Here is a 19,326-nt window from a genome sequence, read left to right as displayed (position 1 = left end):
AGCCCCCACACACCACATATACATCAGTAGGCTCACTCAGAAAATGCTGAAAAACGATTGTGGTGAATGAATAGTGCCAACAGCTTTTATTTTGTTAAACGTAATTCGTATATTAGCAAATACACAGAGTGTAATATGCTATTTATTACGTATGTGAGAAACAAAGCCTCCAGTATGTCATAATGTTCTGGACGTTGGTACAAATGGGAGACTACTTGGTGGTCCTGTGTTTATGGTTTGCATCGTGCTGTTGTTTTCACGTGCCAACATTTTAAAGAAAAATATGTACCCCGGAGAGGTTGAATATGTACATTACTAAAACTCCTAGGGAGAAACAATTGTAATAGCGTAGAATTTGTCATTGCACTGTGGCAATACATGTGTTAATGCACCTTTGTTTGTATTATTGCTCCTAATGACAAGTTTAATAGGTCACATTCCATTGCATTTGTATAAATGTGCATAATATTGAGTACAATAGTTCGGTAGATTATTTTGAAGAACTGCATGAACAAAACGTAGGGACTTCACCTAAGGCAACGGCAATTGAACATCATTTCAAAACAATCCTTGGACATGAAAATTGATGCACGTACGCCAAATTATTATTTCTACTGTTGTTAAAATCCTCTATTGTTTGCTTTGAGTGTGTTTCGTGGGTTTCTAGGCATTTTTTATATTGTTTTGCAATATGAAAATATTAAACTTAATACTATAACAACTGAATAAGAGGTGCATAAAATATTACAACCTTTTTGTGCTAGTAATGGATTAATAAAATGGGTTTTAGGTTTGACTACATTCCAGCTTTTCTGAACATATCTTGCTGTATCGGAGTTTATCGTTTTCGAATGTTCATATTTGTTAAAAATGCATACAAATGTTAATGATGCAGCAAGAATGCATTAGCTGCTTATAGTGATGCACAATTCTACATTATGTTATGATATATCTTTATTCTTTAGCGTGCAACTACCACTGGTGTGGCAACACCTTAGTCTAACTGTGTGGATAGGTTACAGACAGACTAGCATGCTTGCTTCTAGAAGTGTGTGGTTGAGTACAGCTAGAGGGGAAAAGTTGGATGGGGTGTGTGAGGTACTGTTCATACTCTTCCTCATATTTAAAGGTTACGTTTAGAGGCACGGATCGCACCTCATGCAGCTTTATATTACCTAAAACGTTTTTTTTTCAGTTTGTGAGAAGTATTGACTTGTGTTTCCTGTTTGTCACTGTAGTTCATTGGGTTCATTGTTGACTAATTACTACTGTCAGTCTAATTATCTGTCGGCAATCCTGCATGTAGAAGCATGGGGCCACATGTAACAATTTTAGGAATAGTGATTACCTAATTGCGCTTTTCGGTGAATTGTAATTAGAAAATTGCTATTCCTAACATATGAGACATATTGAGTTTCATTCCTAGTGGGCCGCAAATCAACCTACCTCATAAATATTAATAAGGTAGCTCACAGTTTGCAACACATTAGGAATTGCAGCCATCACAGGGATGGTGGCCTGCTGGGGTCAGCAGAACACCATGTCTTTGATTGCTTTTTGATTAACATTTTTGTTTAAATGGAGCCTGTTTTCCTTAAGGGAAAATGGGATGTGTTTAAATAGAAAAAATGAAATGTTTAAGTTTCATTTATTTTTTATAAGAGTAGGTAATTGTCCATGGGACCACTTCCTGCTCTTAAAACATATTTGCGTCATTTGTGTAAAGATGAATGATTACAACCTTTTCTGAAGTGTCTGTAAAAAATGAATGTTTTGTAACTGTAATTTGACTGTAAAACATTCATACATACCAACGCGAATTGGTATCAGGAAAGGATGCCCTAAACACACCCCTTCTAAATACTGGGTTGTAAATCTAAACTGAGATTCAGAAACAGATTACTGATTTGCAATTTGGCTTTTGTACATTGAAAACACCTTTTTTGCACTTGCAAATGGCCCACTTTTGTGAGTCAGGCCGTTTTTGAACTCTAAAACGTTTTTGTGTTTATAGCCCATGTTAGACCTTGCATCCTTGGCATGGTTTCACCCTAACTTTTTGCCTTCTGATCTGTTTTTTCATGCTGATTCATTTTTGCTGGACTTAGGATTCTGCTCACTTTATCACAGCTACCAGAGCTGAAGTGCTTGTGCTCTTCTCCAAAATATGGTAACATTATCTTATACCCTAATGGCATGTGTAATTTACTTCTAAGTCCCCAGTAAGGTGCACTGCATATGCCCAGGGCCGCTGAATTAAATGTTACTAATGTGTCTGCAGCACAGATTGTGCCACCCAATTAAGTAGCCCTCTAAACATGCCTCAGGCCTGCCATTACACAGCCTGTGTGTGCAGTTTAAAACTGTTTTAAAACAAACCTTTTACCACACCCAACCCTTACTTTTTAAGTTTGGAAAGCTTTATTGAAAAATACAAATTACAATAAAAAATAACAATAAGAGTAAACATTCGTAGTAAAGCAAAATAGCAATCTAAAATGCAACAATAAAGGATGCTTTGTAACTTTTTTGATGTTGCAGGGAAGAGGAGGAGGGAGGGGTAAAATGGGAATATAAAAAATTAAGACCAGGTCATAAAATTGGAAAAGCTACAAGCAAAATTAAAAGAAATGAATAATATGCAGAGAATTTAACAGATTTACATTTTCTGAAGAAATACAAGTAGTTGCTTTTCAACAACAACATTTAGACAATCTGTCAGTGGTAATCAACATAACTCTATATTTACATGAGGAAAAGACAGAAAAGCAAATGTGGTATCTAATCTGAGATAATGGCATTCATTATACCACCAGGCTTTTTTATGAAATATAAGAGACACACAGGACCAACAACAACCACCATTAGTATCTTTGCAAAACTTGGCAATTCGAGTGGGGATATGATAAAGTCTATGAAAAAGAAAAAAAATAATGTTTGAGGAGTAATAGCTGTCCTCGATATCTTGTGAATTGTATACCATATCTTGTTCCGTAATGAGATAGACCATCCCAACCCACATTCCCAACAGAGCTCTACCTTAGTTTTAGATCTAAATGGATTAAGAGAGAAACAATGTGTACATATAAGGGAGGATCTAGGTCTAGAGGTCATAATACTATGTATATAAGACTTTGGTGAAGAAGAAGTCGATACCATCAGCAGTGAATACAAAACATCCAAGATAATATTCATGAGGAGAGACTATTTGGACAGGAATGTATGTACAGTTGAAGGATTTCTGAAGTTGATGGAAAGACTGTGGAGCATTGCTATTGAATAAGTCTCCTACACATATGATGCTTTTCTGCCTCCAAGACTTCCAAAATACTGGCTTATTGTTGATGATAATGAGACTACTATACCGTAAACAGGACTGCAAGATGTTCCGAGTAATTATTTGTAGTTGATAATAGGGCTTCAACATGATTGAAGTATGTTTAAACACTGATGAAGAGTTAACGGAAGTCTTTGTGTAAAAGGAAAGGACTCCCCTGGGAGAAAAAAGACCAAGTAAGACCAAGTAAGGGATACTCAGTATCAAACCATAGAGTTGTAAATGGCAAATTGGTGGAGAACCTCAAAGAGGCCGGTTTTAAACAAAAGGCTTTATGATAAACACACAAATCTGGAAAGTTTGTACCACCTTCCAGCTTAGCCCTCCTGAGCTGCGCAAACGCTATTCTAGATTTATTTTTTGTTGTCCCAGAGAAATGTAGAAATATAGAATCAGGGTTTTTTTTTAAAATAAGAAAAATAAATATACACTAGGATCATGGATAGAATACATATTAAAGTAGAGGTAATCATCATTTTGATAGAATCAAGCTGACCACATCAGGAAAGAAACTATGGGTTCCCAGAGGAAAGAGGATTTGTCACCCTATTCACTCCTTCTTTCAGATTTACAGCTACAGAGTGCTTGATAGAATTGTTGAACCAAATTCACAGATACTTAATCATAGATGTATTCCAAACCTGAAGAATCAAAAGACTGCTTGAAATAGAATTTGTTAATAGGGATAATTTCAGTCTTATTAGAATTTATCTTATATCCCGAGACAAAGGAGAAGTCAGACGTTTCTGTCAGTAAAGTGATCTAGATTTGAAAGAAAATAAATGATGTCATCTGCACAAGCTGACAGTTTCAGTTGTTTATCTCCATATTTAAATCCTGTCATTAATGAGTTGGCACAAATTCAGGAGAGGAAAGGTCTAAGTGCCAAAATAAATAGGAGGAGAGATAGAGGACAACCCAGACAAACTCCGCAGTCCCATGCCAAGCCAAGGACCTAAACAAAAAGGGCCAGTCAATCCTATTAAACACCTTTTATGCATCAATGGCCACCGCCTCCATTGAGTATTGCAGAAATGAAGCTTTATTCAATACATTGAAGAACAATGTAGAATTATCTGATACAAGTATGCCCTTGGCAAAACCAGATTGTTCATTACATATTAGTTTGGGCAAGAGAAGTTCAAGGTGTAATCACAAGAGAGAAATTTTATAGACAACTTTTACAAGAGAAATTGGTCTATAATTCTTACAATGAGTGGGATCCAGTACTTCCTTATGAATAAGAAAAATTGTGGCTTAGCAGAACCAGTGGTTGAGGAGAAATTAAAATGTTGTAATAATTTTGGAACTAGTATGAGAGAGAAGATGAGGAAAATCTCTACTGTAAAGCCATCAGGTCCCAGAGTCTTATCCGTCTTAAGAGAATGAAGTGCCTTTGGCATTCCTGCTAAAGATATGTCTGTTTCCAGAGGGGAAAAATGAATATCTTCATGATTAGGTTTAGATGTCTCTTTTAAATAAGAATCAATATAGATGGATGTGTGAGAGATTCAGGAGTATAAACAATCTGATAAAAATTCACAAATTCATCCAGAATGTCATTGTTATTTAAAAAGAGCAGGCCCAAGGAAGATTCAGTAGACCAAATAGTAGTATGTTGTTTCCTGTCTTTTAAATAATTAGCAAGACGTTTTCCCATTTTATTACAACCATCGTAGTAGTGAAAACTGCTATAAAGTAAAATGGAGGAAGCATTGTCTGTAGTCAGTTTATTAAAATGTAATTTAGCCCAAATAATAAACAATATAAGCTAATACAGAAGACAAGAGATAACCTGAAAAAAAACTTTAATTAGTAGAAAATTATACAAGAGGTTAATTAGCATATAGTAACACATTTAAAGTCCAAATGACCAAAAAGTTAAAAATTAGTGCTTAAATAACAATCCAAGCAATGAAGGTAGCATTTTCATACAGAAATCCTCATAACATTTCAGCTTGTGGATAGATCAGAAGTATCTATATTAAGAACTGAATTATGTTTTATCATTTTTTTTAGATCTGCAGCTTATCATAAATAGTAGTCTTATCACGATCTGTCACTTTGAAGAGACATGGGTGGATCAAACCATGATAAGCACCAAAGGCATGACATTGTGGATGAAGATCAAAGAATTCTTTCCTTCTACAGGCTGTTGCTCTGATAACATCATGCAAGATTAATATCTTTTTTCCTGACCAAACAAGTTATTTTTCAGACTTTGCGGCACTGAATACCTTCAGTAAATCAGTAAGTGCAACAAAAAAAATTATAACACCTCTAGGTTTGGTTGAGGAAGAAGATGATCGAGGATGATTTCCCAGACAGTGAGCTCTTTAAATAATGAATACTGTGGATAATGGTAACTCCACAAGCTAGGGCAGAAAGGATGTGAGAAAGGAAAAGGAGTCATTGCCTTCAATTTCCTCCAGAAGTATGGAGCTTGTTTCACCTATTTCTGTTTTCTAAGTCCTCTGTTTGCATCTCTAGGGGCCAGATGTAGAAAGGGTTTTACGCGTCTCAAACAGCGAAAATCACTGTTTGCGAGGCGCAAAACCCACATTGCGATGCCCATTCCCATTTTGTGAGTCGGTAACCTGGTACCGACTTGCAAAACGGGACTGCGAGTTGCAAATAGGAAGGGGTGTTTCCCTTCCTATTTGCGAGTCGAAGCGCAATGACAGTTACCACCAGTGTTACACTGGTGGTAACCCATTCGCAAAAGGGAATTATGAATGGCATTGAAAAAGAAATTTCAGAGCAGGCAGTGGTCCTATTGACCACTGCCTGCTCTGAAAAAATGAAAACAACACGTTTCATTTTTAAATTTTGTAATGCATCTCATTTTCCTTTAAGAAAAACGGGCTGCATTACAAAAAAAAAAAAACTGCTTTATTTAAAAGCAGTCACAGACATGGTGGCCTGCCATCCCTGTGAGTGCTGCGAGTCACAAGGGGGTCACAAATTGTGACCCACCTCATTAATATTGATGAGGTGGGCCTTTGCGACTCGCAGATGGTGTCAGGGACACCATCCTGCATCCTGCCTTGCGACTCGCATTTTGCGAGTCGCAATGCAGGAGTTTTCCTACATCTGGCCTTAGGTGTAGTACCTCAGTCTCCCAAACTGCAATTTTATTTGTTTCACAGTGAACATCTCTGATCCTTTGTTCCATTGATGAGACTCTTGCATCCACATTCGACCATTTGTGATCTAGAGTTTGAATGAGAGTGTTGGTCTTTTCAACAAATTGACATAAAGCTCTGATTTCATCCAGCACGAAGTGAAATAGATAAATGTAATTTCATATGAGATGTTGGATTTTGTTTGACATGCTTATTTGCCGCTGCAGCAGTTTTGGTCTTCAATGAAGAAGAAGACAAGGAGTACATCTTGGGATTAGTCGAAGGCATGAAATTTGCAGTAAAAAGTTATCCACCATTGATGTAAAAATTGGCTGCCATTAAAAAAGTACCTCCTAATGAGAAGACAATGTAAAATTCCAAATTCTCTCCAAACAATTTGAGCAAATATATCAAAATTTTGACATAAATGGAGGCCAAGAAAGTAATTTTAATAAAATATGAGAGAGTAGCAGAACGCATAAGTCTCAAGAATGCCAGAAAATATTATGAGTAGTACTCTCAGTGTATTCTCCCAGTACGACTGATGTAATCTTAGAAAAATAAATGTAATTGAAGCAAACAACTATTGAGAAATTCAGCCAAAGTGAGGAAATGCTGAGAGAGCACAGAAGCGGTCACATCCCAGGATGATAAGGAAACTCCATGATGGAGCATGAAGACAACTTAGTGCCGCAGTGAGGAGATGAAGTGTGTTTACATGTACGGTATCAAAGTACGCAAGGACGGCAACAAAAAGATGCACCATGACCTAGCGAGTTAGCCAGTAAATACCCACTACATCGGAGTGATTCAGGTTTCTGGTGACTACGTCCCCACTAAAACACTCACACGGTGCATGGGGCTCCCTGTTTAAGCGCCCATCTTGTCTGGTGGTCAGGCTTCACCTCCCCAAACCTTCCTTTTTAATACATATGTGACCCCTAGGGTAGGTCCTCGAAAGTCCAGGGGGCAGGGTCCAATGTATTTAAAACGTAGCACATGCACTTTGACGTTTTACATGTCCTGGTAATGAAAAACACTAAATTCATTTTTCACTAACACAAGGCCTATCTCTCCCATAGGAAAACATTGCAGTTACCTTAATACCCTTTATAAGTGTAATTTCCAAATGGGAAGAGATAACTCCTTCAAGTTTGGTGTCTCAGGAATCCTTATTCAAAATCCTAGTGAAATTGGATTTTAAATTACAATTCTGAAAATGCAACAGCTATGTTACCCCTGTAGTTTGTCTGGAGCCCAGGAATGCAGGGCATCTGTCCACCTAAAAGGCATGCCTCTAGAAGGTTCTCCCTACTTCATAGGCCTGGACCCTAAGTGGGCTTAAGCTACTTATCAGTAGAACTGGCGCATAGTCTCTGCAGCGCATCCCATAGCAGAACAAACACATCTCCTCTATGGATCATGCATCCCTGAGAAGGACTGATGTGGAGCCACTGCTGTGTAGATTGGGGTCATTCCAAAGACCTACATTGCCTCTGTAGTCCTCAGAGCTGACGCATCACCCCAAAGATGTAGTGCATCCTTTGCCTAGGTCTTGGCATCCCTCATTGACTACCACCTCAGTGACAATGACAGACTCTGCATCACAGCCTCAAGCTCCACGGAACAGCTGCATCACCATCTGTGATCCGCATCCCTGATATCAGACTTCTCATTAAAAAACCTGGTCTATGGGATGCTCGGCAATGATGCAACAGAACCTTGCTAGGCAGCTTTGCCATATCTTGAAAGTAATGCATTGCTTTGGCTGCCGGAAACGTCTTCAATGTGACTCCATTCAATATTCCTGGTTGTGCTGGACTACAACAAGTTTAGGTTATTTATTAAATTAAATTCTATTTTTTACACTGGCACGGGATCCTCTTGTCTGGTGTTTTCACTGTTTTTCTGTTTGAAGTGTTGCATAAATACTTTACGTATTTCCTTCAAGCTAAGCTTAGCTGCTCTGTGCCAAACTACCAGCGGTTGAGCACAGGTTAGTCTGGAGTTTGCTTGTACCTTACCCTACAAGAACTGTGGTTACTACTTGACCAGAGTTCACACCCCAGACAATCAGGAACCCAATTTCTCACATTAATGATCAACACAGAAGGACTTGTGTTTGTGTAGTGCCATACAATGATTGCAGGTACACTACCATACCAGATCAAATACCAATTCAAGCTTTATATTATCCCTGAATTACATTGTTACTTTTTCTTTCAATTCATACTTAATCTACCTGTCCGACTGTGTCTTTGGCTTCACCTGCAGAAATGGATTTTTAGCTGACTGACATGGAATCCTACATTATGAGCCAGCTCAAAGAGGTCTGTATGGAGAGAGGAATGCAGTAAAGATCACCACCAGGAAGGTGGAGCTGCAAAAAAAACTGAGGGCTTGGGGGCCTGGGCGGAAGACCACCAGTCATATGCTACAGCAGCAGAAGGAAGGATGAGATGGACAGAGAGGGGAAGATTTCAAGACCAGTTCTGAAGCGGAAGGGCCTGGAAAGGACCTTCCTGTGGTTCTTCCTGCATTTGAGCAGGATGACATGACCCCCAAGTTAGCATATGCTCCCTGCAGAGGGAGCTGTGTGTCTTGCGTGTGCATTAGCCCAGAGGACAGGAGGAAGGAAACGATGCTCAAGCTACAACGGGCCAGATTGGAGTTGGAAAAAGAGGCAAAGAAACTGGTGTTAGCGGAGAGGTAATTGATGTTGGCTCATGAACTGAGTCTGATGGAACTGAACCTCAAGGTCAAGCAGGCAGAGTGCAGCAATGAGGGTGGTAGCATTTCTTCAGTACTCTCTAGAGACAAGAGGGTCAATATTCCTAAAGGTCTGGTGCCTGACTTTGCTGTAGGAGACAATATTTACAACTGGTTTGAGGCTTATGAGATTGTCTTACAGATGCACAAGATCTCTGAGGGGCTATGGGAGCTAGTCTGTGGAGGCATATCTCTAGCAAAGGCAGAAGGGAGACAGGATGAGGTATAAACCCATGAAAGAAGACCTTGTTGGGATATAGAGTCTGATCTCAGAGAAGTATAACCAGAGGTTTGGGGACAGTCAGAAGCAGACCTGAGTGGATTTTGCCAACTCCAGTGACTGCCCATTGAGGGTGGGCTGTGCCTGCTTGGGACACTGACATCTCACTTGTGGGTGCCTTCCCTCATGACTTACTGTCAGTGAACCATAATTTCTGCTTTACAGTTGTGGGACAAGGAGTGGGGACAAGCAGAAATACAAACTACTTCTATAGGTCAGGACTCCCATCCACCAAATGAGAAGAAGAAAAGATGGTTCCCTGCGTGGATTGGCATGGATGCATTATCTCCACAGTCCTCTGAACCAACAGATCACTCTGAAGGGGTAGCCCATGTGTGGGCCCAGGTCCTCGCTTTCCTCATCAATGGCAGCCTTAACTACAATACCGGGCTCTGCATCACAGGTTCACAGTTCCTCAGAACTGGCACATCTCCAGCTGCATGCTGTTTCCCTGACTTCACATTGCAAGCTTCATCAATGGGATCCTCAATGACAACGCAACAGGACCTCGCACAGCAGCCTTGCCGCATCTCAGAACCAATGCATTGCTTTAGCTGCTCAGAGCATCTTCAATGCAGCTCCACACAGCTCTCCACAACCAGGATTTAAGTACTTTGTTCAGCGGACCTAGCTGGGTTCCTGTAGCCAGCCCCGTTCCATTGTGGTTGGCCTGCACTTTTTACTGTTTCCAGGTCCAGTGTGACCAGTAATTCCCTGTTGTCACTTTATGCTCTTAGGCGCTATTCTACAGTTTTTTCTTTAAAAATGAATAACTCGAGTTCTACTGGTTGGATTTTTGTCACTTTTGTCTTGTATTTATGAAATTAAGATCTATTTTTCTAGCCTCTGTGGGATGCTTCTTGTGTGGTGTTTTCACTGTTTTCCTGTCTGACGTGTTGTACAAATACTTTAGACATTGCCCTCAAGTTAAGCCTGACTGATCTATGCCAAGTTACAACAAGTTAGTTTGGGGTTTGCTTGTGCCTTACTTTGACAATAAGGGGGTCATTCTGACTCCCGCCGGCCGCGGTAACCGCAGGGCCGGCGGGAGCCGCCAGAATACCGCTGCGCGGTCAGAAGACCGCTGCGGTTATTCTGAGTTTCCCGCTGGGCGGGCGGGCGACCGCCAGGAGGCCGCCCGCCCGCCCAGCGGGAAACCCCCTTCCACGAGGATGCCGGCTCCGAATGGAGCCGGCAGAGTGGAAAGGGTGCGACGGGTGCAGTTGCACCCGTCGCGATTTTCAGTGTCTGCATGGCAGACACTGAAAATCTTGGTGGGGCCCTGTTACGGGGGCCCCTGCAGTGCCCATGCCATTGACATGGGCACTGCAGGGGCCCCCAGGGGCCCCATGACACCCCTTACCGCCATCCTGTTCCTGGCGGCCAAAACCGCCAGGAACAGGATGGCGGTAAGGGGGTCGGATTCCCCAAGGCAGCGGGAAACCGGCGGTACACCGCCGGTTTCCCGTTTCTGACCGTGGCTGTACCGCCGTGGTCAGAATGCCCAGGGATGCACCGCCAGCCTGTTGGCGGTGCATCCGCGGTCCCCAGCCCTGGCGGATTTTACCGCCAGGGTCGGAATGACCGCCTAAATGTAATGCTGCTTGACTAGGGCTCACACCCCAGGCAACCAGGAAGCCATTTTCTCACAGCCTTTAATTAGGTTTAGTCTACATACTGAGTTTGTTCTTAAGTAGAATGTTCTTATTTACAATGCTCTGAAACTCTCTTAATCAACAGAGACAAAAACAACTTGAAAATTATGGAACAAATGCAAAAGCAACTCAGCTCTAGACTCTAGTGGGGGTCGAGTTTTAATTGCAGCCAAACTCACATGTGGTGTCTGAATTTTTTTATATGATGCCATCTAAAATCAACCATGTAAGAATGTACACAGTGTATTTAGTAACATAAGTATCCACAATACTAAAGATTGTGAACAAAGTTTTAAACAAGCAAAATTACATTAACACATTGGTGTTTGATCGTTGGAAAAATAGGAGTAAATGTAGTATTGTAAATAAAAGTTAGATTTTGAAGATATGGTATGGCAGTAGGATTATCTGACAGACTAATGTTTTGAATTTAAAAAATGTCAGCGTCAGTGTGGCTGATTCCCTCCTTCTCCTGCCTTTTGCATAGGACTTTGCCCCTTGAATATATTAGATGATTTGCAACTTTGGTTCAACTATCAAATTCGGTAAGCTCCACACCTGATGTGGGGACTATTAAAATGAATAGTAACCCCTACCACAACTCAAATTCCGCCCCTCTTTTGATTACAAAGTGGAGAACCTTTTTCTCACAGTGACTTTTACCAAGGGCTGCCCTCTTGGCTACGAAACCTTGCTAAGTAATTAGTATTTTTGATCGGCTTCTAAACTTCTCAAAACCTAGTAGTTTTATTTTTATTTAATTTAAAATCATGCACAACTGCCTATTTGTTCCGCTGCCAACAAAAGTAGATTGGCAGAAAGTAGTATTTTGAGATCTAAACATGTCTAATCCTAAGATGTTTATAATGGAAGTTCCTAGAGCAATGCATGCAATTAAAGATTTCTTAAATTGATATATGACTTCTCTTTTGTAGCATATATGTATCAGGTGACCTGTATTTGGTACTTTGCCATTCATAAACTTTTCAGATGGCCTGAATTTAGTATTTTGACACTTATAATACATTAATTCTAGCTGCACCTTTTAGTTTTCAATTAGCTTACCTCTGCCCGTATACACCGTGAGAGTAATTTAAAGTGCCCCTTTGGTTGCACCTCCATTTAATTTTGATAAAAACAAACCTGCAGCTTGGAGCACTACTGTGGAGGACCTAGAAGTTGGTACATTGTATGCATCTCTTTTAGGGTATTTACTTTGATCTTAAAGGAATTTGTGCCTTATATGTTTTGGACTATGCAGCGATACATATTCATTTGCAAAGGACCCCCTGAAAAAAATACCAGTTGCACTATGGATCAGGCCTGTTCCTGTAGTAGAGACATATGGTAGTTTCCTAAAGTGGAACCGGACCAGAGCAGGGCTTTCACTAGATTCTATAGGCTAAAATCTATAGAGATATAAAGGATTTGATTAAAAGTGGAACTGCAGCTTACTCAACCTTACCGGCTTCTCTCGCTACTTAGCTACTATTTTCTATCGAATTTTGTAAACCAAGGTTTTCATGTTCACAAGTAACCCACAGTAAATGCATCATCTAAGCTCTATCATCAGACAACTTCCTTTTGGAAACGAATGGCCATGCTGTGCATTTCTTCGGAAAGTCTTTACACTTCCCTTTGCTTAGGTATCACACAGGGAATGAGGATTCAAAGAGCTTGTTAGAAATGAAGTCACTGTCTGGCAGTCAGTTTGCACTCTGTCCAAGCAGGGACCCTCACTCTGGTCAGGTCAATGGGCATACACACCTAGGATAACCCCTGCTCAACCCTTTTGTAGCTTGCATGAGCAGTCAGGCTTATGTCAGAGGAAATGTGTAGTGTACTTGTACCAACACACACAGTAATACAGTGAAAACACTACACAATTGACACCACACCAGTTTAGAACAATGGACAGTATTTATCTAAATCAAACAAGACCAAAATGACTAAAATCCATCATACGCAAGCAAAGTTATGAATTTTTAAATTAAATAGAGTCTTACTCTGTAGAAAACAATGGATGCGTTGATGTTACAAAAAGTACCTGGTTTGCATAAAAAATAAAGCTGCACAGGCGAGCGTGCACCAGAAAAGTCAGCGATGCATCAATTCCTTATTCGCAAGTGGGACCGTGCATCGTTTCTTGTCCGATTGGGTAAGCAATGCATCATTTTTCTCTCCTCAAGAGAGCGACACATCAATTTCTGGATTGGCACTCGAAACTAGAAAGGTTCAACCAGCGATGATGCATGCGAAATCCGGCCGCACAGCGATGAGAACCACGCTGTGTGGGGCTTCCATCAATTTCAGCAGCTGCAAGTGGGTGTTGCATTGTTTCTTCAGCCATGAGGCAGGTGATGCATCGATTTTCCAGCCGCGATGCAGGTAGTGCATTGATTTCTCAGCCGCGGTGCAGGTGGTGCATCGTTTTTACAGCTGTGGTGCATCAAAGGTTTCCCTGCATGGCTCCTGTGCATGGATTTCCACCTTGGTTGTACCAGCTTCACCTTTCAAGTGCCCAGGGACTGGAGTGGGCACCACTTGGCAGGATAGGAGACTCAGCAGAGAGTCCAGGTGCTGTTAGAGGAAGTCTTTGATGGTCCTGAGACTTTAAAACAGGAGGTAAGATCAATCCAAGCCCTTGGAGACACTTCACAGGCAGAAATATACCACAAAGTCCAATCTTTGTCTTCTTACAGGCAGAAGCAGCAACTGCAGGTCAACCCAGCAAAGCACAGTCACAGTCACAGGCAAAGGGGCAGTACTCCTCCTCCAGCTCTTCTGCTCTTCTCCTTGGTAGGGGTTCCTCTTGGTTCCAAAAGTAACTGAAACATCTGGGTTTTTGGGTCCATTACTGATATCCCTTTCTCCCTTTGAATTTAGCAAACTTCAAAGGGATGTCTCTGTTGTTGACAAGACCCTGCCTTGCCCAGGCCTGGCCCCAGACACACACCAGAGGGCTAGAGCCTGCATTGCATGAGGGCAGGCACAGCCCATTCAGGTGTAAGTGCAAGCTCCTCCCTCCACTATAGCCCAGATGACCCATCAGGATATGCAACCTACACAACAGCTCCCTTCGTGTAACTGTCCAGTGGGCATTCACAGTCTGACCCAGACAGGAAATACACAAGCAGGCAGAGTCACAGAATGGTTTAAGCAAGAAAATGCCCACTTTCTAAAAGTGGCATTTTAAAACTGACAATCTAAAAAACAACTTTACCAAAAGTTGTATTTTTAAATTTTGAGTTCAGACACACCAAAGTCCAGAACTCTATCTGCTCACAAAGGGAAACTACACTTAAAATGTATTTAAAGGCAGCCCCCTTGTTAACCTATAAGAGAGATAGGCCTTGCAACAGTGAAAGCCGAATTTGGCAGCATTCAACTGTTGGACATGTAAAAACACACCAGCCCATGTCCTACCTTTGACATACACTTCACCCTGCCCATGGGGCTACCTAGGACCCACCTTAGGGGTGAATTATATGTTTAAAAAGGGAAGGTTTTGGCCTGGCAAGTGGGTACACCTGCCAGGTCGAATTGGCAGTTTAGAACTGGACACACAGACACTGCAGTGGCAGCTCTGAGACATGTTTACAGGGCTACTCAGGTGGGTGACACAATCAGTGCTGCAGGCCCACTAGTAGCATTTGATTTACAGGCCCTGGGCACCGCAAGTGCACTTTACTAGGGACTTGCTAGTAAATCAAATATGGCAATCATGGAAAGGCCAATTACACATACATTTGTACTCCAGGAGCACTTGCACGTTAGCCCTGGTCAGCAGTGGTAAAGTGCCCAGAGTACCAAAACCCACATAAACTAAGTACAGCCCAGTCAAAACATGGGAAATAGAGGAAAATAGTCAGTGGAGACCACGCCAAGGATGCCAGGTGTAACAGAGCTATAATGTTTTGACCGTCCTAAAAAAAAGGTCTTTTTTTTTCTTCCTATGTGTTTGGGTAGTTCCATAACCGGTGAGGCATAACGTTTTAGCTTGGACTGAGAACTTTTTTGTTTTGTTGAAGTGTTGCAGTTCACCTTTAAAAATGTGTTGGGTTGGAGGCATTCTTTAGTGTGGGAAGTCTGAAATGTTTGATGATGAAAAGTTGGTGTGATTCCATCCAGTTCTTAATGTGTTAGGTTGAGTGGTTTGAATGCAATCTGGCAGGACACTGGGGTCCAGTGCAAGGGTACAAGGGTGGAGTGATGTATTTAGTTTAGGGGGCATTTCTGAACTCCTAGGTACAAGTCGTTTGTATAGTCTAGGTGAGACAGCACATGTATAGTTGTCACTTGAACTTTGTAGGAGAATAGGTGAAGCACATTGGCTAAGAATATCTCTACTACCTTTATTTGCAGGTCCAGAGTAGGATCACAACATATGATCACTCCAAGGCTTTATATTGTGTTTCACCTGGTGGGTGCCTTTCCTATTTCTACAGGCCAAGCCCAGACTTTCCTGTGCAAGAGGCTAGTTTCCACATGTAAGGATTTAAGTTTTGTTTTTATTGAGTGTAACTTTTTTGGCAGTCATACACTCTTTCACCACCATCATGCATAGGCTCAGTCTTGATGCCATGATATCATTGAGGTTGTTAAATTTAAGAATAGTCTGTGTCTCATTTGCTTACTTGACCAAAAGCTTCAATCATTGCCCCTCTTGTGTGCCTTTGGCTGTCTGTGTAGAGTCCAAGGCGGAGCCGGACAGGGCTCCAGAGTGATGCCTCTATAATCGGCCCACCCCTGACAAATATTTCCATGTTTTTGGGGACATCCACGTCCTTGGTAAATGGGTCTCTCCATGGCCATACAGCGGTCCGTACCTTTAGTCCATATAGTAGTCGGAGAGGCTGGAGTTGATTTCCATTCCTGGGCAACATCTCTCTTGGCTATTGCTAGTCCCAGCCACTGCAATGCTTTATGGTAGGTCCTGCACCAGCTCCTCCCTCTGTCAGCCTCTGCCCACTTTGCTGAGTAGGTGCAGGGTGCTTCAGGGCATTTTGGTGCCCCTTCCCGTTTTTGTTTCTCACACTACCTGCTCCTTGCACCTCCCTCCTCCCAACACTCCCCTCCCCCTTGGGATCTACTTAATGGTGGTTACGGAGTGGCCTCACTGAGCGGGATGTCTGCCAGCTCCCTGTGCTGTCTGTTGCCTCTGACAGCCTCTGCCCACTTTGAGGCATAGGTGCAGGGTGCTGCAGGGCATTTTTCTGCCTCTTGCCTCTCTTTTTTGGCCTCTTCTGGCCCCCTGTGGCCCATACCCCCACCCCTGTTGCCCTCCTGCCATTTTCCTTTATCGCACTACCGGCTCCTTCTCCCACTGCAGCCCTCCCACTCCATAGCTGTTGCAACACAGCCCTACTGAGCAGGTCCTGTGCCAGCTACCCCCACTGCCTGGAGCCCGTTGCTTCTGTCAGCCTCTGCTCACTCTGATGAGTAGGTGCAGGATGCTGCAGGGCATTTTGCGGCCTGTTTTTTTTGGCCGCTTCCTGACTATGCCCCATGGCCTCTGCCCCCTCCATTTTTCTTTCCCACGCTACCCTCTCCCTGCACCTCCCTCCTCCCACTGCGCCCCTCCCAACCTAGGACCAACCTAACGGCGGTCACAGAGTGAATATGCAGCAGGCGCTCCATTGTCATGCCAAAGGCATGCCTAAGGCAAGTTTACCTGTGCCCATCTGTGCCTGGACTGTGCCCAGCCCCAGGAACCCTGGCTCTACCACCATCCTCTGATACTCTGCTGCTGAACTCTGGCCCCCAGGAACTAGGACAACATGTGCTCCATCTCCTCTAATGGATCACAGTCAGACCCTTCACATGCCTGCAATGCCACTTCACCTGCAACACAGAGACCCTCGCCCCTCCCACACCATTGCCTTCCACGCCTGATAAACAGCTCTCCTTTGCCTGCTGCTCAATGCATGATCCCTCTACAAACAAGCCAAGGAAATCTGGGACACGGTATACATATTCAAGCTGGACCTGATATTCATCACCGAGACCTGGTTCATGGCCACCTTAGCCCCCAACATCACCTGCACCACCCCACAAGGATAAAAACAGATCCACAAAGACCACCACAACAAGCACGAATGAGGCATCTCCATCATACATAAGGACAACCTCCCATGCACCAACTTCGAAGAAGAGGGGTCCCACCTCATGGAGCAACTAAACTTCCTAATCCAAACCAACACCAGAATAACCAGTTGGAGAACTCTCGCTTACAGACACCTGGGTCCCTGTCCTGAGTTCTACAAGGCCATCCCTGACCTCATCACCCACCTAGTCTTTGACTCAACAGACTACCTATTCCTAGGATATATGAATTTCCATCTAGATGACCCAAGTGAACACAACACCACAAATCTCCTGAACAACCTAAGCAAAATCGGACTCAAACAACTAGTCGCCAGCCCCACACACAGCAGGCCTCTCACTGGCTCCCATTGTCACAAACAGTGAAAAAATCAAGTTCAGCCACACAACGGAGCTCTCATGGACCGACCCCCACCTGGTACACTTCACCATAACCAGCAGTTTGGAGCCGTCCAACACACCCCACCTCCCACTCTCCGCAGATGTGGAAAAGTCACAGAGACCCAATGGACTACCGCCCCAGGGCCAACAAACCTATCCTCTCTGGCAACCTCGAACATACCATGAAGGCGGGTTGGTCTGAATGGACTAAATGGTGAATCACCTTTGCCAGGCTGTCTACAAAAATCTTACCCCATACCTTCACCTTCATATTCAACAGAGAGATTGGCCTGAACTTCTCCCACCAGGTACTCGGGAGTCCGAATTTGGTATAATGACTACCTTTGCCATTCGTAGGCCTTAGGGTAGTTCCTCATACTTTAAGGCCTCGTTGAACATGTTGAACATCAAGGGGCCAGAGTGGGGACAGAGGAGGGGACAAACTAAACACCAAAATGTGGCTGGGAATCCATTTAGCCTTGGCGTTTTACCTGTGTGGAGCCTACCCAAGGCTCCCCTCAGCTCCCCCTCAGTTACATCTGCCTCTAGGTAATCATGCATGTCAAGTGGCAGCTGGGGTGATGAAGTGTTCCAGATCTTCAGGGAGGCCTCCTAGTTCGGCTGCATAGAGCCTGCCAGAGTATATTGCAAACTCATCTGCAATTCTTCCACTGCCTCTGACCCGAGTGCCTTTGGCCCTCTGTAGGAATGCCACCAGGGACCCAGACTGTGTGGGTGTGCACAGCCAATGTAGCATTTTGCTTGACTTGTCACCCCATTGGTAAATGCGACTCCTGGCAGCCATCCGTGCCTTCCTCACCTCCTTGGTGAGCTCCTGGGTGAGCAAGTTGTGCATGGAGGCAATCTTGCAGGAGTTCAACCTGCCATAAAGTAATATATTGTTTTTCCAGTGTATGCACCCATGTTTTGACATCATCGACCTTTTGGTGAAGATGAGCTTGCTGTCCCTTGCAATAGCTAATAATGTCTCCTCACAGGGTGACCTTCTGAGCCTCCCACAAGACTCTGGGAGAGTCCATGGAATCCAGGTTCAACCTCTGACTCATCTCTATGTATGTCTCTATGAACTCCTTCTCTTGTAAGAGCCAACCATTTAGCCTCCACCTGATTGCCATACAGGAGGGACCCCATTCCATTTCCAGCAGTGGAAGTGAATGGTCAGAGAGATCTCTCGCTAACATGTGCGCACTTCATACCCGGTGGCCCTCGCACTGGGGAATGATGAAGTAATCCAACCTAGAAAAGGATTGGTGGGCCCCCGGGTAGAATGTATACTCCTGTTCTTGAGGGTGATGTACCCTCAAAACATCTATTACCATCATAATATGTAAGAATCCTGAGAGTAGAGTGGGGCTTCCTCCCTATATCCGGCCAGAGCGATCCATCTCTGTTTGGAGAACTTGTGGATTTTAGTTAGTGATGTTGCGCCTGATGGCTTGTCTCTGGCTATGGCTCCTTGAGTGTCACAACAACCCCTCTGCAGTTGGCATTGTGTATCAGGTGACTCTTTGTGGGTATCTTTTGAGGTGGGTGGGCCGCTCCACTTCTCTCTAGTATCCTTTCATTTGTTACCCATATGTTGCATGGAGGACAGAGGCCTGCCCACCCTCCCTTTCTTAAGGGTCTTTTTTTTCCCCTTTCGCAGGGCATCTC

At 43.2% G+C, this 19,326-nt stretch overlaps 1 protein-coding gene across 1 annotated transcript in view; it reads left to right on the top strand.

The window, feature by feature from the left end:
• Positions 1-19,326, top strand: part of EPHA10 (EPH receptor A10) — a 1,402,205-nt gene that overhangs the window by 406,658 nt on the left and 976,221 nt on the right. The window lies entirely within an intron of this gene.

Source organism: Pleurodeles waltl, chromosome 3_1 (genome assembly GCF_031143425.1).
Source record: "Pleurodeles waltl isolate 20211129_DDA chromosome 3_1, aPleWal1.hap1.20221129, whole genome shotgun sequence".
Lineage (NCBI taxonomy): Eukaryota > Metazoa > Chordata > Amphibia > Caudata > Salamandridae > Pleurodeles > Pleurodeles waltl.
Note: the sequence above shows the minus strand (reverse complement) of the source record. Positions and strands in the feature narration are given on the sequence as shown.